The 25,001-nt window shown below is 38.7% G+C and overlaps 1 long non-coding RNA gene across 17 annotated transcripts in view; it reads right to left on the bottom strand.

The window, feature by feature from the left end:
* The window catches only part of LOC144317066 (uncharacterized), a 571,155-nt gene that overhangs the window by 427,868 nt on the left and 118,286 nt on the right, over positions 1-25,001 (bottom strand). For 13 of the 17 annotated variants that reach the window (XR_013382942.1, XR_013382935.1, XR_013382937.1 and 10 more), the window contains one exon: positions 8,573-8,687. The exons of 3 other annotated variants lie outside the window; for them this stretch is intronic. This is a non-coding gene — a long non-coding RNA (uncharacterized LOC144317066). Of the gene's footprint in view, positions 1-8,572; positions 8,688-8,778; positions 8,948-9,047; positions 9,160-25,001 lie in introns of all 17 variants that reach the window. One more of the 17 variants, XR_013382936.1, reaches the window with a different exon arrangement.

Raw genomic sequence — 25,001 nt, 5'->3', positions numbered from 1 at the left:
AATATGATTGCCCATCCAAATGGGGTTTAGGCAAAGAGGTTCCAGATCTAAAGTCAATGTAGACAGAGATTAAGGAAAAGCTGAAGGAAGAGGAGGTGTGAGGCAGAGCCAAGAGGCAATGAAGGCTGTGTTGTTTTTATCTAGTGTCACAGCAGAGCCAAAGAGGATTTGAAAGGCTGGCCATGGAGCAAAAACGTATTTTACCTTGCAAGCTGAAATATCCACAGGCTGTGAAAGATCAAGAAAAATAAAAAGAATATTGTTATTGCAAGGGCATCACAGAGAGAAGCACCATTTCAGAATCACCTCTGAAACCAATAACAGAATGAGCTCCATCAGCTTCTCTCTAAGCCTTTGCTGTGCTCCCTCCCCCCACACGTACTCCAGGTCAAGTTGCAGATCATTTCTTTCCTAAAACTCACTAGAATGTGTGCCCTTTCTTTGTATTACGTTTCCTCAACGCTATAAAATAAACTGTACTATGGAGTGTTTTAATTTCCTATCGTCTTCGGAAAATCATGCTAATAAGACATTTAGTGAAAAGAGTAGTTGCCCAGTAAGTGGCAATAATCTTTTACGAGTGCCGCTGTGAAAACTATGAACAAATGTGTTGACCTTGAAAGTTCCAATCTTACCGTGAGCGCAAGAACAATGACACAAATATTCATTTAGATGAATGCTTACCACGCTTGGCCTTATCATTCCGAGCTACCCACATTTCAATTTCCTAGTTATACTCAGAAACTATGGTTTGTGATGGAAAGCAAAAGGATACTGTTGCCATGGTAGCAAAAACATTTTTTTTTTCCTCCCTCAAAAATAGTGTATCAGAGACCAGGGGGAAAAAAATAATACTAACTGCACTTGCAGAAAAAAATTAAATTTAAATACAAGTTCTTACAATTGCATCAACTGCTGTTTACATATCGTCCCATCTTCATGTGTAAGGATGCCTCGCCATGGGCTTACTAGTGGAAGTACAGGTTACATTTTTCTCTTTGAGCAGGTTGTCTGACACACAGAATACGTCGTTTAAAACCCATGAGTGAATAAAAGAATCTAGATTTACAGTTATACAAAATGGTATCCAAAATAAGTGTTTAAAAACTGCCTTAGATTATTAATACAGCTAATAAAAAAAAACAAGTAACTACACCCATAACAACAAAAAACAATGCTTGTTATCCTTTTGAATTCCTTTGCTTGTCACTCAAATGGGATATTACCTTTTTAGGGACTGGCAGAATAACTCAAACTAATGTAGCAACCTGTGCTGCTCATATTCCCTAATGCAAGTCATTTTCGTGATATTACTTGTGCAGATATGACACTGGCTTCCTGCAAAATAAAATCCCTGATATTTTCCTGTATTCAGTGAGCTGTTGACATTTTTTAATAAGAGAACACAACACTAATGCAGCTGTCTTAATTCTGTGAATTACTTTCCCGCCAAATTCAGTGGAGCACTGATGTCACACACCGGCAATCCGTTAGAATCAGTCACCTCTCCAGCTGTTGTTACAGCTCCTGCATGTCCCATCCTCAGCGTATTTTCTCTTTTATGTACTAAGATGAATGTCAGTGTCAGGTCTTTAGAGGAGCTGGATCTTTTCACTGCATATTCGAAAACATGTTCTTACTTCTTATTTCTACTCCATGACAGAAATTCTAATTCAGAAATGTTCCTTTTTCACAGATGCCCTTGAGGAAAATCAACCCAAGACATGTTCTAACATGATTATTCCTTGTAAATAGTCATACCTAAATGTACTGATATCAGGTACTTCTCCTAATTGCATTGTTTACTCCTCCCGTGTTTCTTTTGTGGACGTATTTATTGAGGTTTGTTTAGAAATTAATCTATTCTCAGACTTTATCCCAAAGTCAGTTAATACTCTGAGACACATCTCTCAAATAAACATCTACTGAACAAAGAATGAACGAACCGGTTACTGTATTACAGGGACCAATTATGTTTTTACTCCTTCCTGGGAGAAATAAAAAGCCCTGCCATTATAGCTCAGTTTGACTGTGGGGAAATTTTTCTGTTTGGTCAATATTTTTGTTAGGCACCAGCACGGTGTGCATCACTGTCTTTTCCTCTGTGGTTTAGAAGACAGAATTTCAGAGTACAGAGAAACCAGAAGTACAGAGAAATGGTCTTAAGAGAATAGACTTATCAGGTCTACCCCAAGCCCCTTACACCTCCCTGCCCCGCCCCCCCAACAACAACAACAAAAAGCAGTATTTTGGTTCTTTGAGGAATAGTCACAGTAAAAGGAGATCTGTTTCCTTGAGCTAAGTTGAAACTGGAGGCAGAGGTGAAATTAAGTGCCCCCTCCTATAGCAGGGAGCTTGCTCAACATGATACGAATCAGGGTTTCCCAGAGTAACATAGATAAACCACGTCTCTAATGTTGGAGCTGTCTTTTGAAAGCCATTTTCTGCTCTCCCCCCATCTTTATGATGTATAAATTCACTGTTGGTAATTGTACTTTGGAGCATGAATTTAAAGACTGTGCTTTAGCCAGAGCCTAAAAGCAGCGTAGGCTCCGAGCCATTCCATCTTTGGCTTCATCAGTGAATGCTGTCAATAGATATGCCAAAAATGATGCAAATAGTTTGAAACAGTGGGCTACTCTATCCTTCTTCTATTAGTCCCTTCCCAGTACTCACATTGATTATTTTTAATGTCTCTTAGAGAATACATTAGACCGAACTGGGTACCAGTTGCTGTTAAGGTATCTTTAAATAGGAAGAATTATTTCTCCTGGAATTGTAGGGGCTGAGAATAAATTATCAAGACTAAAAAGTGCCCAGGAAGTCAGTCCTGTAGAAAATAATTACACAATGTTTTCCGAGACTAAAAGGGTATGCATTCTCACAAAGACCAAATTGCCAAATCTCACCATAACCTGCTTCTATATTAAACTACAACAGGGGTGAATCAGTTTAGTTTTGAAAATAACCACTGTTCCTAAGCACTCATAATGAGTTAGAAGTTCATGTCATGAACAAAAGAGATGAGTCTGAAGCAGAACTAAGGGCTAGGAAGATTCAGATGTCCGATCCAGTGCCTCCTTCCACAACGAGTACGACATCTCAGTTTTAGCTCTCGGTGAAAATATGAGGATGATATGACACCAGCTGATCAGGTAACAGTCCTATCGAGAACAGCCAGTAATTCAACAGGTAAAAATGTGGCCATCCATAAGCCAACTTGGAAGACAAGTACTGACATTAACCTTCCAAGGCTGACCTAGGTTACCTGTGATTCTCACCTTCTCCCCTAGTGTTTGCCACATGAGGTGTCAAATGCCCTCGCTCCCTTTTTCTCATCCTCTCTTCCATTGCTTCTTCTCTGCATAACTGCCTTTCCTCAAGAAAGTCTCATATTTTCTTTCTTCCTTTCTCTACCTACACTGTATAAAACCATTCGACTTTCTGGAAAAGTGTTTTGCTTTCTTTACCCCAACCCCATTTGCTCACCTCTCACTCCTCAAATTTCTGTATTCAGTTTTTCCCTTACCCTGACACTTCTCAACAACTGCTATCAATCGATGTAACAATATCTAAATCCAATGGCTTCTTCTTGGATATCTTACCAGACCTCTATGTAGAATCTTACATTTTTTTTAATGATAGACAAAGAGAGAGCGAGAGAGAGAGAGAGAGGGAGAGGCAGAAGACACAGGCAGAGGGAGAAGCAGGCTTCATGCCGGGAGCCCGACGTGGGACTCGATCCCGGGACTCCAGGATTGCACCCTGGGCCAAAGGCGGGCGCCAAACCACCGAGCCACCCTGGGATCCCGAATCTTACATTTCTTTTCTGGAAACTCTATTTTTTATTTTCTGCAGTATTCCAAACATTGTCCTCCTACATCTCTGAACTTCTCCATTTCATTTCCAGGTAATTTTCTGCCAATTCCTGAAATATTGGTATTCCGTGGGTACCACCCTTAATCTTTTCTCCTCACTTTACATCCTTTCTTAATGCATCACTGTATTAAGTAATATCATCTGTTTCAATCAATACTGATGACTTCAGGTAAGTATATCGATAGCCTGAGTTTCTAATACATTGCAAAAATTACTGGAACTGTGGAAATAGCCACGTGAGTGTCATGCAGATACTTTGGACCTAGTAGATCCCAACTAAACTCATTATTCTGCTACCCTAACTTGCTTCTTTTCTGTACCGTACCTTTTCATCACTATCTCTCCAGCTGCCAAAGCTGGAACTCTCAGTTTAATCCTTGAATCCCTTCTTCAATTTATATATTCAATAATTGCCAGTTACAGAAACTAAAGGCAGGCATTTAGAAACTTATATAGCACTTTGACACTGTTGCAGCATCCAGCACTTAATTTTTCTAGTAATTTATTTTTATCATATTTTTTATGGTGATCTACTTAGGTTACACATTCTTGAAAAAAGAAAAAAAAAGAAACTGGCACTTCGGCATAGATCATTTGAAAAGTGCTGATGTAAACCCTTTAGGCCATCTTAACCTGATGTCCTTGAGAATGCCAATCGAAACCATGGACACTCTCTCCAGAAAATAATTTCCATATACATTACAGTATAAAATTATGCATATAATATAGATGGGGCCATTTATAGCCTCTTCAGAGTTTTAGGGATTCCAAATTCAGAAACCTTAATCCAAATCGACAAAGTCTGGAACTGCCTTGTCAATAGCCTCCTCTCTTTATTTACTGTGATAAACATTCCATGTAAGCATTAATATCCTGGCTCTTATAGCAAAATTCAGCACACAAGAATTCAGCATACAATTACTGAGCTCAGAACCAAAGACTGGGCCTATTGAGCAAGTGTCATGAGGATCTTATATGATTTAACAATTTCTTCAGAACAAATGCAACAGTTAACTCCTTAATGATGGAAGAGTTGTGCCATAAACTAACTATTCTTTATGTGGATTATAAAGCTTTAAGACTCAGACTCACAGATTACAGAAGGGCTAGCACAGAGATATGATAGATGCTAGGGAACTGGGCAATCAATCTCTGCAAATCCCATTCTCTGACATCTGTCTGTTTATCTTTATATATCTGACCTCACTCCAAATAAGGATGTCAGGCAGCTCATAAAAACATGTAAAATCCGGTAGGATTTTTTAAAATAAGTATGTTGTTTAAACAGAGGGAAAGGAAAATAAAGTTAGAAAGAACATGTGCTCTATGAGGGTAGAGGCCACAGCTACTTTGTCCTCCACCATACCTCAACACCTATATCATTGCAGGTGGTAGATACTCAAGATAAAGGTAAGGGTGGCATTGGTACATAGGTGGCATATATGGTTGATGGAAGACTGCATCTTTTTTAGGTTATTTGCTACCAAAGCAAAAAGATAATCATGTTTGACTAAAATGTACTTTGTCCATAGGTAGGAATTTTCGGGGCCTCAGGGAAGTCACTTCTTTTCTCCTGCAGAGCACTCTAAAGAGGGTTCTGCATCCTGTGGTAAACTCCCTATAACCAAGGACAAGAAATATGATATCCAGACCAGACAACTGCTTCTTACAATGTCCCTTAGGTCAAGCTGAGTATATACTATCAAAGCAAAAAATATCAGGTTCAGTGAACCTGATTCCAAAGGGACCAAAGACATGCCTTCTGGTACAATCTCCTTAATGGTTTGGTTTAATCAAGATATAAGATTTGGACATATAGTACAGCTGTTCATAAATGAAGGCCCACCACCTATTTTCAGAAAGAAAAATTTCTAGAACACAGCCACGCCCATTTGTTGACCTATTGTCTGTGGCTTTTTACAAGAGTTGAGCAGAGTTCCATAGTTGCAACACAGACTGGCTCTAAAATATTGACTATCTGGCTCTTTACAGGAAAAGTTTACAGGAAAACAAAGTCAGCACTTTGTTTAGCAGAATAGATGAACTTCTACCGCTAGTTCTCTACAACTGAGTTTGGGAAGCCCAGAGTTCAAAGTCATATTTTCAAGAAGTATTTGCAAAACATGTACTACCAGATATATTTTAGGGCAGATCTGTATGATGTGATGACAGCTAGGTGGAAAGGTAGTGCTGATAACCTCTGCCTCAGCCTAGCCACTGGACTTTATCCTTTTGCTCTATGTATATCCCCTGAATAAACTTGTAGTTAAAAGCATTACATGCGTGATTAACTCTCCCAATTAAATGACTAGTCCATATTTTTCTCTTCCATTCCAAAATTAAACCCAAGTAACCAATGGATCTGAAGATGTAGAATATAAGACTTTACAGAGAAATGGAGTCCAACAGAGGAGAATGTAAATAGTTCTGACAAGAAGAACTTGTGGTGATTAATTGGATGTGTCACTAGAGCTCTGTGATTTACTAAACATGGACTGGACTTCACAGAGTCAAGGTAAACACAAACAAAGCCTGAAATTGTTGATATTTTTCTAACAGTTTGCATTGGTTAGGCTTACACATAAACTCAAACGTCTCCACAGCTCAACATAAGAATTTATTTCTAGGGGATCCCTGGGTGGCCCAGTGGTTTAGCCCCCACCTCAGCCCAGGGTGTGATCCTGGAGACCTGGGATCAAGTCCCACATTGGGCTCCCTGCATGGGAGCTTCTCCCTCTGCCTGTGTCTCTGCCTCTCTCTCTCTCTCTCTCTCCTTCTCTCTTTTTCTCTCTCTTTCTCATGAATAAATTTTTTTTAAAATCTTAAAAAAAAAAGAATTTATTTCTACCCACTACCCAATACAGATGTTCTTGGCCAGCAAGCAGCATTCCTCCTTGTAGTGATTTATGGGCCAGGCTCCCTCCACAAGTACAGAGGTACATGCCCAAGAGGTTCCCTGGGTTGGGACAGGAAATGGCCCATATACTTGTACACATGGCCACACCCACTGCAAGGGAGTCTGCAAAGTACAGTCTGGATCGACTGTAGATAGACTGTAGATAGCTAGCCAAGCTTTTCCATACCCACTATCAAAATGTAAAACCCGATTCAAACTTACTCTTCTGATCTGAAAGATACAAGCAATTATCCTAAAAACCAATATCATCTCCAGAAAGCATACAAATATTACATGTAAGCAGCAGCTTTATGCTACTGACTCTAGACGTTTCACCCCAAAATGTTGCCATACATACGCTGACCCCATCTCCCAACTGGACAACTCAGAATGTGCTCTTAGCTGCCCTCTTACATATTTTATACCTGGCATTATATTTAAATGCAGTATTTATCTCAGCAAATTCTAGCAACGCTGTTAGATACGCCACTAGTGAATCACTGAAAAACTACGATCCCCAACAATTAAGGCCTAAGGTCACTGCAACTATCTCTTTTTTGCTGTCCAAGACTCACAGACCCTGCCAGCTTAATAGAGATGCTCTTTGCTCTGGCCCTTGTGCTCTTCATAATTAATCGATGTTTAATGCCTCAACAAGGTCCTAAGCTGATTACCACAGCCTTATCTTCTAGTGTCAGACTATCTGTTTATTTCAGCTGAACAAAATGCTTAGACTGCTCCAGTGGACCTGAGCCAGGCCTGCCGTAGGCCCAAAGATGCAGTAAGAAACAGGACATGAAAGTATATCACTGTGGCATGGCCAGGATTGCTTTGTATGGTGGTGGGTAGACCCTGGCATGTGATTTCTACTGGTCTAACAGCATAAAAACTATGTCCACTGGTATGGCCCTCTCTGACCCAGAAGATTTTGCTTTCTATGAGGACACCACTGACCACTGAATTTGGGACTCATCTCCAAAAGGAAATAAGGAGGCATCTGATTCAAACCTACTCATTTCCCTCTGTCCTATCTCATATAGCCTTTGTTTATTTGCTTTTCAATAAAAAAAATCAAAGTAGAGGTCATTTAAACCTAAGTCTACCTTGTTGTTCTCACCAACCTTCTAACCCAGCCCCAATTTTGGGGATCTGGTCTAGCTCCGATCGCTCATATACTTAGCTCTGTCTTCTCTCACAAGCTTTTGACACTTATCATCATCAACCTGCTAGATTTTTTTCAGTGGGATGTCCCACACATGTCATGCTTAGCTCAACACTTCTGCCCCATGTTACTCACTACTCTAACTTAATTTAATCATGTGGGGGTGGGTTTTTTTTTTTTTTTTTTTTAGTTTTTTTATTTGTTTTTAGTAACCCAGTCTTAGGAGAAGAGTCATGTTTTACTCCTCTCTGTCCTTGGTCCCCTAAAATTCTAGCAGCCGTCAAGCCATACTAGTCTGTTTCCCAGAGTGCTAAATTGCAAACAGCTGAATCAACTCTGATTCATTTAAGCAGAATCAAAGTTCATTGAGTGATGTTGGCTAACTCACAGAATGCTCAGAATGCCGGAGAATGAGACCAGAGAGCCAGAAACAATGCCCCAAACTGTGCTACTGCACCTACCCTAGCGGGATGCAACCACCACCCTCTCAAGGCACATGGCAATAGCTCATGTCACAGACTCCAAGAGTGCTGGGCCTGGACCCTGCTTGCACAAACTGCTGCTTCTGTCTGATGTATCTGGGAAATGGGCACAAATCACTCTCTTAGTTCCACGCCTGTCACCATCACTCTTACCGGAAAGGATCTGCAGGATCCTCATCTCTTTATGTCACTGATGTTCAGCCTCATGTCTTATGTGAATGGATCTGATTGGTGGCGCTCACGTCCCACGTCTGAGCCACAAGGAACACTGGAAATTTGAGAAAGAGATTCAGATTCTAGATGTCTGGGACAGGCACTAGGTATCCAGCTTCCATTCTCACCTCCTTTCATCTTCTCACCTTCACTTTCTTAGAAGCCCTAGAGGAACTCGGTTCTGACAGATAAAATGACAGCAGTGTGGTCTCTTTTGCCTTATTGTCCTTTTTACCTGCATGTGAGCCTGGTTCCTTGTAGCGCACTGGTCACGTGTATGTCATTCAGTCATCTCAATTCTGAATAACACAGAATCTGGTGAGTGAAAGTGAGAATTATGAAATTGGCTCACTGAGAACTGGGAAGCTGCTGGCCTTTAAAATGCGCTGGTGAGACATTTGGTCACACTAGTCACCTGCTGGATGCAGAATTCACAGCAGGCAGCAGCCAAGATGGTGTTAGAAGAGATGGAGGAAATTCTCCATCAGGTTGGCATTGGCTGACTCCTTCCTATTTTCAGCCACGTCCTGAAAGGGAGGGTGAACCAGAGTAAGGCCACCAGTCTGTAAATATAAATGGAAGGAATTACCACTTGGTTGAAGGAGGGGCTTCCCGCCTGACGCCTGCAATCTAACTCCATCGGGAGTCCCATGATGCCAAGTCCTGCATGTGTGAAAAAAAGCAAAATCTTCTACACCCTGAACTGTACTTATTATAAGCAATGGCTGGAAGGGGGTGAGTCTCAGTAGTAAAAACTGCGGCACCAAACTTTCTCCAGCATCACAAAAGATGGTGTAACTGGGGGACTCCTGGGTGGCTCAGCGGTTGAGCACCTGCTTTTGGCCCAGGGCGTGGTCCTGGAGTCCCAGGATCGAGTCCCACATCGGGCTCCCTGCAGGGAGCCTGCTTCTCCCTCTGCCTATGTCTCTGCCTCTCTCTCTCTCTCCCTCTCTGTGTCTCTCATAAATAAAGAAATAAAATCTTAAAAAAAAAAAAAAGATGATGTAACTGGAAGTGAGAAGGACCTTGATCCCTTTACTGCATTGTTAAAGTACTACACTGCCTTGCACTCTAGACCTCCAGGCTTCTAACGGCATGAGGTAAGTAAGCCCCTATTTGGCTGATGTTGATCGTTTAGAGTTAATAATCCTACTGACATGGGCCAATCAGAATGACAAATGTACATAAACCATCCTATGAAGCATCTCTCACACACAATATTCCATTCTATTCCAGATACTTTGCCCTGAACTCTGGGTTTATGCAATAGGCTCGGCACTAACCTACCAATTCCCCTGCCCTCTCCCTTCAGCCCCATAAACTACACTGTAGCTACACTGTAGCTGTGGCTGTAGCAGATCCTCAGCCTCAGACCCGCAGTAGTTAATGGTTGTTGCAGAGGGAACATAAATAAGCAAAAACAGCTCTGGCCAAAGAATCAGAAAAATGCATCAGCCCCCATTCAGCAGGTTCCACTGCATGAACTCAAACAACTCTGGTAATATTTCTGAACTTTAGGGGTTTTAAATCTGGAAGAATAATCTATTTATTCTTACTTATAGAAGATATGTGTGAAAGTCCTCTCAGAATTATAAAACACTATAAAGAGTATTATTTTGGATATTCCTGTAAAATGTTACATAGACAACCACATTAGGTTGACACATAAAATAGCAGTGATTTAGAAAACATTCTCATCTTCATAACTCCACTAACAGGTAGAAAATTCAAGAGTATTGAAAGACATTAGAAACATAATTATCATTTAATTTTCAATGTTAGGAAATGACCAGAAGAGAGTAGTTCAGGAGGCAGAAATAACTATCTGCTACTTATAGTGTCACAAAATAATATTTACTCTATAATTATACGGTCAATATTTACTTGGTGATTACATAGCTTTTCACATGGTTGCTTGAACCCAATAAAATAAAGGAAAAGCAGTTATCTTGATTTTCCTGGGGGACAGATTGGACAAAGATAAATTTTCTTGAAGGTTTTCCTTATTGGTTTATTTAACCCTGAAAATTGCTAATATTTTGAAACCGTAAGTAGCTTTTGTGGTACACGCTTTCATTTGTGAACTTCAAATTTCAAAATCAATCCCCGGTAGGAAAGGGCTACCCTTTTGTCCGAAATCCTCTCCTACCCTCTGCACTCCCAACATATAGGGCAGTATTTTTCAAGACAAATAATATTGCTTGCATTTTTGAGCTTGTCACATAATGCAATTGAGGATAAAGACCAAAGTATTTGAGGCTACCTCCAAATCCCAAATCTTAAAATTCTGGAAAGATTACTAATATATATTTGTGGTTCTTTAAAACTATCCATCTTACAGATCGTGAAGAAAGATGCTTTAAAATCCTCTGTGTTTTTGTTTTTCAGCTTTGCATTGTAAAACAGCCCCTGTGAATTCCCTAGAGGTTTATTAAGGTATGCTAGGACCATCATGTACTTTCAAAAGATGAAAAGTGTCTGCCTCGTGTGAAAACCAAGTTGCTTCAGAAAAGCACCTCAGGATCCAACATTTTTCCAATCTCAAATGTGCCACCATGCCTGACTTACGGCAGATTTATTGTTTCACAGGTACAGTGAAATTTACTAGTCTTGTATTTAGGGAACCATCTGCTCAACTAAAGGCACTTAAGAATATTTTAGAACTGAGGCAACTAAATTTGAATAAACAAAATTGAAAGAAAACTATTCAAGGGAGAGAGGTTCAGACAGGAAGGATGAATACTATAAAGCTTCTATGTATCTATGTACATGAAAACCCAGCTTCTATGCTCGGTAGACTTGAATATGAAGGGCAAAAAGATTTAATTGGTTGAGTTTAATTTGGAATACTATTGGATATTGCTGTACTTAATGACTCTACATATTTCATGATCACCCTGTTTCTACTTATGAGATAGGCAGGGTAAAACAATTAAGTATTGGTTGAGAATTACAACCTAACGGCATGTATGATGCCATTTTTATTGTTGAAATAAGAGCAATAATAGCAATGCTCATGGCCAATAACAGCATTTCTTTCATATTAAAAAGAGCAAATTAGTATCAGTTTCAGAACTATTTATGTGTTTCAGTGTTACTTACTGAAGTTATGTGCTTTAAAAGGCTGAAAAGTTGTTCCTAGACCAATCCCTTATCACAATGAACAGAGCAAAATTAAAGATAGCAATGTACAAGTTAAATCCCTCTAATCCTTTTATTACTTATACTCCATGTATTTCCCCAAAAGGAAATAAGGTCAAGTAAGGAAAGCGGTGTGTGTGTGTACACATGTGTGCACATACAGGTGCAAATGTGTGGTGAGGGGGGGAGAAGGGAAATGATGAAAGAGGGTATGTAGTTGTGCCTGTGAATTGACCATAAGGAAACAATTATGGCTTTTTTTGCAAAAAAGTTTTAAAAAGCAGAAATATTTTCAGAGCTTTATTTTATTAATAACTTCTACAACATACAAGTTTGTTATCAAAGGAATGAAGCATCTAGCACAAACTCTGGCACACAGTATGCTCAATATTAACTAGTTAATTCACTCACTCCTTCAACAAAAATTTAGTGGACACCTACTATGGACCAGATACTGTCCTGCTAAATAGGAATCTGAAATCTGAATAAATTTGTCACAGGAATTTTTAGTTCATAACAGCCAAAATATGGAAAAGGCCCAGATGTCCATCAACAGATGAATAAAGAAGATGTGGGAGATATAGGTATATATTATATATAATATATATCTGGTATCACATATTGTATATTACACAATACACATATATTACATGATATATATTATATACAACGGAATATTACTCAACCATCAAAATGAATGAAATCTTGCTATTTGCAATGATGTCGATGGAACTATAGGGTATTCTGCCAAGGGAAATAATCAGAGAAAGACAAATACCATATGATTTCACTCACATGTGAAATTTAAGAAACAAAACAGATGAACATAAGGGAATGAAAGGAAAAATAAAATAAGATGAAAATTCCATTCAGAAAGAAGCAAACCATAAGAGACCCTGAACTCTAGGAAACAAACTGAGGGTTACTAGAGGGGTGATGGGTGGGGGGATGGGGTAATTGGGTGATAAGCATTAAGGAGGGCATCTGGTGTGATTGAGCACTGGGTGTTATATGCAACTGAAGAATCACTACAGTCTACGCCTGAAACTAATAATACAGTATATGTTAACTACATTGAATTTAAATAAAGAATTAAAAACAAAACAAAAAATAAGCAACAGAAATGGAGGTGTGATTTGAAGGCTTCCTTACCCAAAATATCTTTCCCACCTTGTTAGGAGGTACGTGAAACCTGAAATTCTATTATAAGAGATTCAGTTTTTTGGAATAGAAATTATGTTCTTCAAGCATTCTTTGTGATGCTTCTATTATAGTGCTTCTCATACACAGTTTATTTTCTTTACTTGATATGAGCACACTTGGCTTCCTACTCCATTACCCCAGCACCTAGCACAATGTCAAGCACATAAAAAAACACACAAATGTTTATATAGCAAATGAATAAATATGCAATTCCAAAGGGTGCAACTCTTTACCAAATGGCGAGGATCTGCCCACAGACTGCCCAGACAATATGGATATTATTTAGACTGACACATCCTTGTCCTAATGAACAGCTATGAATGTACCTGCCAGCAGCATCGAACTGCCTTCAGGAAGGAGCATTAGATCTGCTCAGGCACTCAAACAAATTTGTCATTAAAGCCCTAGAGTCTGACAATACAAAGCATGAAAAATATTACCTTTTCCTGGAGAAGTTGAGGGCAGGCATTATCAATCATCTACTTCCACTATAAAACAATCATCATACAACTCACTGTGAACTTTCATGGGCCCCAGGAAGTTTAGCTACCAAATGCACCCCGACCACTAAATCAATTCACCTATGAAATGAAATAGTATGTTCAGATGGCCTTTGTCTTAGACAAGACAAAGAAAGAAAGAGCTAAAGAGTCCAAAACATATCATCAATCTCCTTGTTTAGTGAAAATTACAGCATCTAATTAAAAGGGATTTTTTTTACTCTAGATTCTAAAACCAATTAAAGAGCATTCATTATTCAATTAAATTTATTCAATTAAATTTAGCAAAAAAAATGAGTGCCTACTGGGTGCCACAGGGATAAAAATAAAATTAAGACTTTCCGTAATAAATGATCTAAAAAGAGTTATTTTCCACTGTTGTGAGTGGCAATTCAGGAAAACAGAAGTTTGAGAACCTCAGGTCTCATAGAGAAAAGAAGACAAATCCACAAGAAACGGTTAAGTGAGATAAAAATAAAGTGTCATAAGAGAATTGTCAACCATATTCAGTATCAGTTGTCTCTCTTTAGGCTACTCTCTGATATTTTTAAATACATTTAAGGAGAGGAGTAAGAATTATTATTTTATTCAAAAGAAAATACACATGCAAATGATAAAGGCTTAAAACAAAACCCCTGGCTGCCCCACTCCCTGGTCTCCCACACCACAGGGCAGCAGCTTTCAATTCGTCAGGCACTTTACACTACTGATCTCCCTCTTTCTTAATAATCATGCTAACCTGTGCCCTGGTTTACACAACATGTATTAATTCTCTTTGTGGTTAATGAGGATTGAGCTCTTTACCCCACTACCACATTTTCCTCTCCAAATTATGCCAGCATAATTATTTCATAACATTTTGTAAAGTCAGTCATCAGTGTTCATTGCTGAACAATATTAGACAGATGTCTTATGATTCTATTTCCTCTTTCATACAACTCTGTTTTTTTCTTAACCACAAAATTATCTTTTTTTTTCATTTACTTAGTTTTCACTGTCTCTATCTCTAATCTTCCCCAAATAAAAAAAAAAAAAAAAAATCTTCCCCAAATATTTATCTAGGAAGGTGTCTCTGAATTTTATTTTCCATATGGTTCATTGCATAGTTAATTTGGTCTCTCATATTAGATTGCATGTCGTTTCTATTCTTCTCTCCCATCCCCTACCCAAATATTGTCTTTCTGCTTTCTGGACTCCTCTATCTTCCTGCTCCAGCTGTCTTAGGATGTTCTTTTGTGTGCACCTATGCTTTTTCCACTGTTCCCTGGATCTCATGTATTCTTTTGGGGTCTATGCCCTCATTTTGATGAAAAATATTCTCCAATAGCTTTTTTTTATTTTTTTTAAGATTTTATTTATTTTTTCATGAGAGACACAGAGAGAGAGAGGCAGAGACATAAGGTAGAGGGAGAAGCAGGCTCCCTGCAGGGAACTTGATATGAGACTCGATCCCAGGACCCCAGGATTAGGACCTGAGCCAAAGGCAGACGCTCAAGCACTGAGCCACCCAGGCACCCCTCTAATAGCTTTCTGAGACCAGATGCCTCGAAAGCACCTGGAGTTCTGGCATGTATGAAATCTTCATTCTACCCTCATATGTAATTGGTAGTTTGCTTGCACATAGAATTCAAAGTTGGAAATCATTTTGCTTTATAATTTTGCAAGGTTTCCCTATTTAATTTGGCTTCCAGTTAGTAGTTAAGATGACAATGCCACTCTAATCCAGAACAATCTTTTTCACAGTAAAATCTTGCACAACAGCTGTTCAAAACCACTACTTCTGTTTCTTCACCTTTTCTCCTCCTTTCACTTGGGCTTCCTTTGTCACTACTCTACAGAATCAGGTTTCATAACGATCAGAAAGGTCCTTCCGTGCCCATTTCCAATCATCAATTCTCTAACATCTTAACTGAGCTCTCAGTGGCATATGACATTGTTGAATACTCCAGCCTCCTTAGAACACTTCATCTTTCTACAACAAAACTATCCCTGTGTTTACCTCCCACTTCCCCACCCCTCTTAATCTCCTCTGCCAGCCCCTCTGTCTCTGATTTTTAATGACTGAATTACTCTGGGGTATGCTCTTCAGCCTTCTTTTCTCCTCAGGTGATCAATCTCCGTTCCACGGCTGGATAAACAGCCCTCATATGTTGATGGCTCCGACTTCTTACATGACCTCCAAACTCCTATCTTCAACTGCCTGCTTAACACCTTCACTTGAATGTTGAAGGAGGATCTCAAATTTAACATGTCTAAAATAGAACTCTTGATTTCTGCCCCATACCCACCCCTTCCATCTCAGTGAACAGCAACTCCATCTACCCAAAACCTAGGAGTTGGGCCCCAAACCTAGGAGTCAATTTTGACTCCACTTTTTCCCTTGCACTCCTCATCTAGTAAATTTCTAAGTCCTGATTATTCTGTTCCCAAACTACATCCTAAATATCTAGTGAAGCTACCATCTCTCATCTAGATACTCATACAGCCTCCTATATGTCTTGGGCTCTCTTATGCTTTGGCTCCAGAGTAGGACAGGTCGATGAAAGCACTAACACAAGATGAGACAGCAGCCACCCCTGGAGGGCCTCCCCTTCCAGCTGTGGAAGCTCCACTTCCTCCACGTCCAGGCCTCAGGATGGTAACAGCTTCTTACTGTTGCTGATCTTTGGGTTTCCTCAACATCCTGTTTGGCTTCTCAGCTATTCCAGCAGCAATACAAAAAATCTTCCAAAGTTAAGTTCCCCATATTCAAAAGTCCAGCCTTGTTTCCATTTTCCAGGCTAGATTTAACTAAAACCAATTCTATTTACTTATTATTGGCTTCCCACTACTGAAATGTAATCTACATGAAAGCAGGAAATTTGGTGCCCAGAACACTGCCTGTCCTTTTTTGGGGACGTTAAACACATTTTTTATGAAGGAAATGCTGATGCATTTATCCTTAGCAACAAGCCATTTATACAGTTAAAAAATATTGTAACTATGATAAAACTTAGAATTTTAGAAGTCTCATCAGAAATTAAGTTTTATAGAGAATCCAGAGGGTAGGATAAAGTCAAAACCAGAATGCAAAAATCAAATTAAAAATAAATGAATAAAAACAGGAAAAGGGCTCAAATGACCTGAGTATAAAGAAATTGCTTTCTGAAGGTCATTTCATTCCATTAATTTGGATGTCAGCTTCAAGTTATTTTTTAAAGTTTATTTTATCTATAAAATACATGCTTTCATTAAACGCATCATTACTTTTATGATCCTTGTAATCAATCTCCTTTTCCCCCTTCTAAACATGAGAAACAAATAAGACAGACACAAACATTTATATTGATGAGCTTTAAAAACTACGTGGGAGATGGCTGAAGGGAAAAGGGATTTAAGATAGCTTTATGATAAAATCTACATTCAGAGCAGAACATAAGTGACTGAGGATTCTGAGAGTATTTCACAGCTCAGAAAATACTCAATCCAAAGTAAAATGGACCCAGAACAAGGCTTGTGTAAAATAAAAACAGATGAGTAATTAAGGCCTACTTTAAGACAATAAACTCTTCTCAAAAAGAAAATTGTGATCACGGAGCTTTTCTTTCTATTTAAATACAGGGATTTTTCAAAGTAGTAAAACAGAGATTGCAATTTGAAGGCTAGCTAGTTGCACCTGCCTCACCGGCTAGTCTTGTTTGACACACGCAAAGGAGTTCTTTTATTTCATTTTGTTTGGTTTTTTTAATATGAATTTGTTGCCAACACTTAAAAATTGGGCAATTTCACATAAACATCTGGAATTCTGAGATCTCTAAAAACTTACTGCAGTGCCACACTCACTTCTACTGTGCAGTGGACACCCCTCAGGCTGAAAGGCTCTCTGCGTAGCCCCATCACTTCTCCTGCGGACTTCTATACACCCACCTTCTCTAACTCTCTCCATCCCACTAAGGGTCTGCATTTGTGCACACTGCAGGAAAAATATCTCATTTCATTTTCTGCTCATTTGGAATGTGTTATATTTTCAAATCAGGATTACTTCCTTTTTTACTTTACACTAAGGCAGCTGCTAAGACGGAATCCTTAGGTCAGAGACTTAATAGCTGGTATGTGTAAGCTCAGGTTGAGGAGTCAGCTGAATAAAGGAACTTAACAGTTTTACCTCCTGCCAAAACAGAAGGCCTTCTCTGGCCACCTAGGCACGTGGGTAGCGGACGGGCCACTGCCACAGCTCCATGTCTCAGGCAGCAGTGTGAACCCATACTCTATACTACATCCTCTGGGTTGTCAGGGTCTTAGCTTTCTCCTGTAAGGAAGTACCTGGGTCTCTGCTGGGCACTAACCAATGCTCCCAGAGAAAGATTGTTTTATCAGTGGTATGGATTTCATCCAATTTTGAAAGCAAATATTGAAAAGATTAAGTGCTTCTAACTCTATCACACACAACTGCTTTTAAGAAAGGAGACCATGTGATTTTTCTCATATTCGGAAATTTCCTTTGCTGCTGGGAATCATTCACGGATTCCAGTATTCATTAGGACAAATCCTTGACATTTGAAACAAACCTTCTTCAAAGCTAAAGACTAACTCTCATAACAGCTCCATTTATTTTTGCATTAATTGGTAGGTAGTTGACTTTAAAAACTGCCTTTAAAATCACATAGAAATTGAATTTTGTAATGGCTTAATGACATTAAAGCATGTAATTTACAATCCTCACCAAAGCTTTTGTCTCATGTGATCCCACTTTTACCTCCCTTGATTCTACAGTTTTATAATGATAATAAGCGTTATAAAAATGCCCAGGCAGCTAAAGAGATACTTCCTGAATACATATTTGGATGTATGAAGGGAAAGATGCTGCCAATTAAAAATGCAGTAGAGCCCACTATTGTTGATTTATGGCCATGGAGGACATAACTTTTTCTCATTTTGCTTATTTGATTTGGATAACAACCCAGTTGCTATGTGAAATAACTTGATTTTCCCTGTTGATGTGCAATTCTTCTAACACCATCATTTGGCATACTGACTGATGATTGGATAAATTTGCTCGACTTTTACTATGAATCATTTAAATTACTCCTTTGCATAAAGGTTTAAATTTGCTTTGGAGAAGTCATTAGAGAATTATTTCAGCACTGCTTTGTTTTGCTTTTCATGATATTGTCTCACTTTTTGCACTGGATTTTTTTTCCCCTCTCAAGGTTGGTTATTGCACGATTAATTCGTGCCTCCCCTTTTACTTTACTAGAATGTAACAAAACGTACCTTCCAAACTAAAAAGATGGAAATTAGGAAGAGGAAAGTGGGTAGAAATAGAACTCTTCCATATACTTCCCCTGCAAACTTGTTTTATAATATCTCCACCCCTATGAAACTACCTCCACTGAGGCCCTGGAGCATTCCACCTTCCAGGTTCTGGCTGAACAGACAGGACCAAGAATCAATTGGAATTTTTATAAAATTGTAGCCCCAACAACATCCGAAGTTTAGAAATCCATATATTCTACATCAAAGGAAAGCCTAACAAGCTGTTTCTAACTTACCAAGAGAAGCCTAGGTCATAGTATTAGATTAAAAAGAGTAGAGGGCAAGATCCACCCTCTCAGAAAGATCTAAAATCGACAGGACCAGATGTTCAATAGATACATAGCTACTACAGAGATCCTTCTCCTCTGGAATCCTGTCAGAAAGTCTTCACCATTAGTCACTCTTTTGGTTAAAAAACAGAATCACATCCATTATCTCCTGGAGATTGCTACAAAATAATCCTATATTACCTGGAAGGGTAAGAAGAATGGCACCCGGTTAACTGCCTATGAGTGGACTGGATGTTAAAGAGTTGTGCTGACCAACACTGTGGCCACTGGGCATACATCACAATTAAGTATACAAAATGTGGCTGGTCTGAATTGAGATATACTATAAGTATAAAAATACGCCAGATCTCGAAGACTTACTATGAAAAAATGTGAAAAAAAACTCAATTATATTTATATACATAAATGAGTACATATTGAAATGATATTTTATATGTTTGGTTCAATAAAATATATTATCAAAATTCATTTCACCTGTAACTTTTTACTCTTTTAATGTGATTTTTTGAGATTTTTTAAAAAAATTTATTAGAGAGAGAGAGAGATAGCAACAGAGATAGCAAGAGAGAGCACAAGTGAGCAGGGAGGAGAGGGAGAAGCAGGCTCCCCACTGAGAAGGGACCTGCCCCAATGCAGGGCTCAATCCCAGGATCCTGGGATCATGACCTAAGCCAAAGGCAGACACCCAACCAGCTGAGCCACCCAGGTGCCCCCATGGTTTTTTTAATATAAAAGTCTTAACTATATAATGTGGTAAATATTATATTTCTAATGGACAATGCTATGATAGAATATGAATGAATGTCAAGAATAAGTAGCCTTATAGTGAATGTCAATTTTATGTGTCAACTTGGCCAGGCCAAGGGAGCCCCAAGTAGCTGGTAAAACATTATTCCTGGATGCATGTGTGAGGGTATAGAGATTAGCATTTGATTCAGTACACTTCATAAAGTAGATCCACTGACACCTTAGATATCAATTAATCCACTGGGGACCCAAATGGAACAAAAAACGGTGAAGTAAGGGTGAATTCTCTCTCTTCTTGAGCTGGGACATCCATGTTTTCCTGCCAGTGGACATCAGATTCCTGATTCTCATGCCTTTGGCCTTGAATTGAATTTTACCACTCACTTTCCCAGCTCTCCAGCTTGCCGATAACACAGTGTGACTTCTAGGCTTCCATAACCATATAAATCAGCTCTTATAATCTGATCTTTGGGTCTGTTTCTCTGGAGAACCCTGACTAATACACTTCTAGTATCTTGAATCTGAGCCTGAGAGAAGATAGTATATAAGAGGGGAAAGATGGAGAGGTGAACACGAGATAGCATTCTGGAAGCCAGGCAAGGTGAGATCAGGAGGCCAAGGCAATCTGGATATGTCCTCTCAAATGGTAGAGGTCCCTGTGCAAAGGGAGCAGAGAGTTTGGGAAAGGAGGAGTAATACAAAGCAAACAACAATTTTCATCATTTTGCCTAAGAACTGGGCCTTGGGAGTAGGTACCAACTAGATAATCCAATGTGGTACGATTAGACTATGTGGTCACTAAAAGCTCCACTTCAGTGGGGTTATCAGGTAAGAGTATATTTTTCCCCATTTGTGCCTGCTGTTTATATGATATTTATGATTTAAGCTGTGACATATTCATTTCAGTTAGGATCAATTGTAAAAGCAAACTACTCTAAAATCTCAGTGGCTTAAAAGAGCAAAAGTTCATTTCTTCCTCAAGCCTACCTGTCCATCGTGGGTACACACAGTTCTGCTCCATTGCATATTTACTACTTCTGTCTGGGACTTTACCAATCAAGCATTATAGTAGAGGAAGGAGAGGCATGGAGAAGCACAGGTTGGCTCTTAAAGCTTCTGCTCAGAAGTGACACATGGCACTCTTACTGACATCTCATTGGCCAAAGCACATCACATGACCCTGAGTTCAATAGGGTAGGCATGTATAATCCTCCTATAGAAAGAGTTCTGAGAAAAAAAAAATAAAAAAAAAAAAAAAAAAAGAAAGAGTTCTGAGGTACAGTAATGGGACTGCTTGAGAAAAAGTAATACCACTGCCCACAGCACTCAGGCAGTAGGGTCTTATGGAAAGATTGCTGCCCTGAAAAGCTTGAACTTACTTTACTTTACTTTCCTAAAGTAAGTTTTTTGTTGTCTTCCTATTATTAGCACACTCTCTAAGAACTACATCCTCCCCAACGTTCATATCTTCTTCTTTTCAGAAGATGACTGGATCAGGGATGAGCCCAGAAGCAAAACTTAAGATAGTGAGGAATTCTTGAGTTCCAGTGTAGAGTTTGGTTGGAGGGGGCCATTTTTTTAATCTCTATGGACCACAGAGAAAAAGCAGGCACATAAGGCAGATACAGTGAGATATAATAGACATAAGACCATGTGGATGGGATGAGACAGAGGGATGAATGAGGTGTGGCCACCATGGTCCTTGAAGGTACCCACTTACCAGCTCCAGCCCCAAATACTTCAAAGCCAGCATTCATTACTGAGAGATGCCTTTTACTAATACCCCATATCATACACTTTCTATGGCTTGCTTCACTTGAGCTGCTTTCTCTTTGAGTAGATTACAGTGATTAGGATGGGGGTTATGTATAGACTTTAGAGCCAAACTGACTGGGTAAGAAGCATGACCACATAGAGTTATGTGCAATTATGGACAAACCACTTTGTCTGGGCCTCCTGTATAAAATAGGGATAGTATCCATACATGACCTCATTGAGTGTCATGAGGATTAAATGAGTCAATATGTATCAAAGAAGCAATATAAACAGTCAGCCATTGTTAAATTATTATTACAGCCAAAAAATTCAGAACACTTTTTCTGAGTAATATAGTTTCATAATTCTCAGCACCTACCTCACACAGTATCTTTTTCAAGACAGTAAACTTCTGTGAAATATTTAAATTATTACCTTATGAGGTACTCCCATTTCTCCAAATTGACTATCTACACATGATCCATATTCATCAAATGCCTAATCATCCCCCATGTTCTCAGCACTAATATATCTGGACAAAGAAAGAGGGAAGATATATATGAACAACACTTGGCCAAAGTGTTCTTCACAGGGTTCTACTGTTCTTCAGATGGCAGCTGAAAGCCTTAGATAGGCATTTCAAACTCACAGAAGCATCCTTATTTACTAGCATTCTTCTAAATTAGCACTCTTAAGATTTGCCAATCATCCATAAGAATTCTTTGGCTTTTCTGCCTTTTCAGAATGGCCTCTAAATTGCATTTATTCCAGGCATCCACATGCTCAAAACATATGGAAGAGAGAAAAAAGGAACATTTTTCCAAAAGATTCTTAAATTTGATTTCTGAAAGAAATATTTTCTTATTATAGGATGTTTCTCAATATTTTCTCCTCTTGGCTGAAAGAAAAAAATTAATTTATGGAATTTTTACCCTGTTGACATTGGTGAAAGAGGTTGATTTTTACTATTGACTACGAAGAATAAAAACTCAATATTTCTTTCTTGGAAATATGGACTTAAATATTAAGTTTCTGTCCTTGGACAACATGGATTCTAAATAGAAAAATAAGGCAAGTCAACAATGTTGTTTTAAATAATAATAACTAGTCATAGGTATGAGAAATTTTCCCCTAAGACCTTTAACTCCCTCAATGTGCCTTTCTCTATTCAATTAATGCTTTCAGAAATATTTTTTTCTCCTTTCCCCATTCTGCCTACTAAAGGCTCAGAGATTTCCTCCTGGCCCATCCCTGCATATGTTATAGAAATGAAGCCTGCCAAATTTCTTTCAAGGAGGAGGTCTAGAACCCTTATGCAAAAGAAATATTTTTGGAAAAAGATGTGTCAAGTAGTCACTTGGATGTAAGAAGAGCTTTCTGGATATCTGTCCTACCTCCCCATATCCATAATCACACAATCTGTCTCCAGATAATGCTAATAACTCCATGAATACAAATAGTCTGACAGGCAGCCCCAGTTCCATTGGATCATACCATAAAGGTGCCCAATTACAAGCATAATCACAATGCTAGAGATGATGTGAGGATTTATGAATTTGGATTGGATAGCATTCTAAAGTCAAAGACCTAAACGACACAACCTCAAGAGTTGTACATAATCATGTCAAAAAACACCAGTATTTAAGCCTGTTTACAGAAGTCAGGAGAGATCCTACTATCACTACTGAAAAGCTTTATTCTATGCAGGATATAAAACTCCTGATTTCTGCTAATTTTACCTAAATCTCAAGAAGTACCTGCAATGTTCATGATGGGAGATATTCATTCTGCCCTCAGGTAACTTGGGACTTAAATTTGAATGTCATTGCTGCCCAACCATATCCTTCAAATATTACTGATTTACTTACTTGTCTAATAATTTCTTCAATATTCAAATATGTTGGAATGAAAAGCAGGAATGAAGACAGAATTTGAGCAGCATTCATACACATGGACAGTTTAAGATGAAAAATACATTCATACATAAAGCAGTCAAATGAACTCTACCACAGCTGAACCAGTGCCCGTTAACAAGTCACCTGTGAAATGAACACTTCCCAAATATTGGCCAAGTATTAGTTTTCTTTTTATGTAAAGATAAAACCAGATAGTTTTAAATCCATGGAAGGGGCCAAATGTTATGGTAATGTATGGTTAGGATATGTAATCCAAATGTTTCTGAATACAAATTCTATGTTATTGGTGTCACTGAGGCCTGAATAATCTTAGAGTTACTTTCATAACTCTTTTTCTTTGCCCAAAACACCTTATCTATACGAAAATCAATCACAGAGGGAACTCTAAGTGGAAATTCTAGGTGCTACACAACCAGCAGGAAAGAATAGTGAGGCAAAGGTAACTAAGATAGAAGAAATAACAGCAACAGCATAGCCTGGTCGACCAGTCCAAGAGACACATTGAAACTCATATTATTCAGAAATTCCTCAGGTTCTGATTTGACTTCCAAGAACAGCAATAGTTATGAGACTACTAGTGGTCTAGTTCAAAGGGCAAAATCGAGCCCTAACATAATCCCAGATTATTAAAACTCACTAATGATTCTCTCTCCTCTGCCTCCCTCCTTCTCTCTATCCCTCTCCCCCCCAACACACACACACACACACACACACACACACACACACACACAGCTACATGGGGAAGACAAATACACATGCGCATACATATACATATGTAATACGTTTACCAGAAAAGAAATCATATTCTCTTTTTTCCCTTGCTATACACTCTTAATAGTATCACTTCCTTAATTGTTTTAAGAAACCTTTCATACATTTTGTAAACAAAGGTCATATAACAGAAAGACTGGTATAATAACTCCTAAATCTAAAAAGGGTGAAATTCTAGGCTATTTTCCCGCAGGAGTGTTGTTTCTTAGGCATTGCTTCTCAGTTATTCAATTAAACTAGAAGGCAGAAAAGCACCCCATGCAGCACTTAGTCTTGCCCTCCTCCTGTATCCAAGTAAGCCTGGATATGCCAAGTTTCTGAGCAATTGATTCAGAACCAATTTGTGGCAAACAAATGCTCTCCCGCTACTTAGAGTGGAAAGATCTCTCCATGCACTTTTGTCTAGACAGTCTCGACTACAGGAATATAATGTGTTTGCTGGCCCTCCAGTGATTTATTAAATGCCAAATCCATACAGCACAGGCACTAAAGCTTAAGAAATGGAAAAATAGCTTACCCAGGGGACTTGTAATGACTTATTAAGATTATGTTGGCAGCAAGACTTATAGCAGTATCAATAAATAATAGCGATCTATCAAATAACTTTGGTTGAAATGGTAATGTTTAGAAATATCCCATTTAAGGTGGGTGAAATGCACCTACTGGGGATTAGTGGCATGGAAAATATTCCATGCCGTGATGTGAAAGAAACTCAGGCCCACTACAGCAATTCTGTTTGGAATTTCAGTTG

This window comes from Canis aureus, chromosome 7 (assembly GCF_053574225.1).
Source record: "Canis aureus isolate CA01 chromosome 7, VMU_Caureus_v.1.0, whole genome shotgun sequence".
Lineage (NCBI taxonomy): Eukaryota > Metazoa > Chordata > Mammalia > Carnivora > Canidae > Canis > Canis aureus.
The sequence above is the reverse complement of the archived record's forward strand: the minus strand, read 5'-3'. Positions and strand labels throughout refer to the sequence as shown.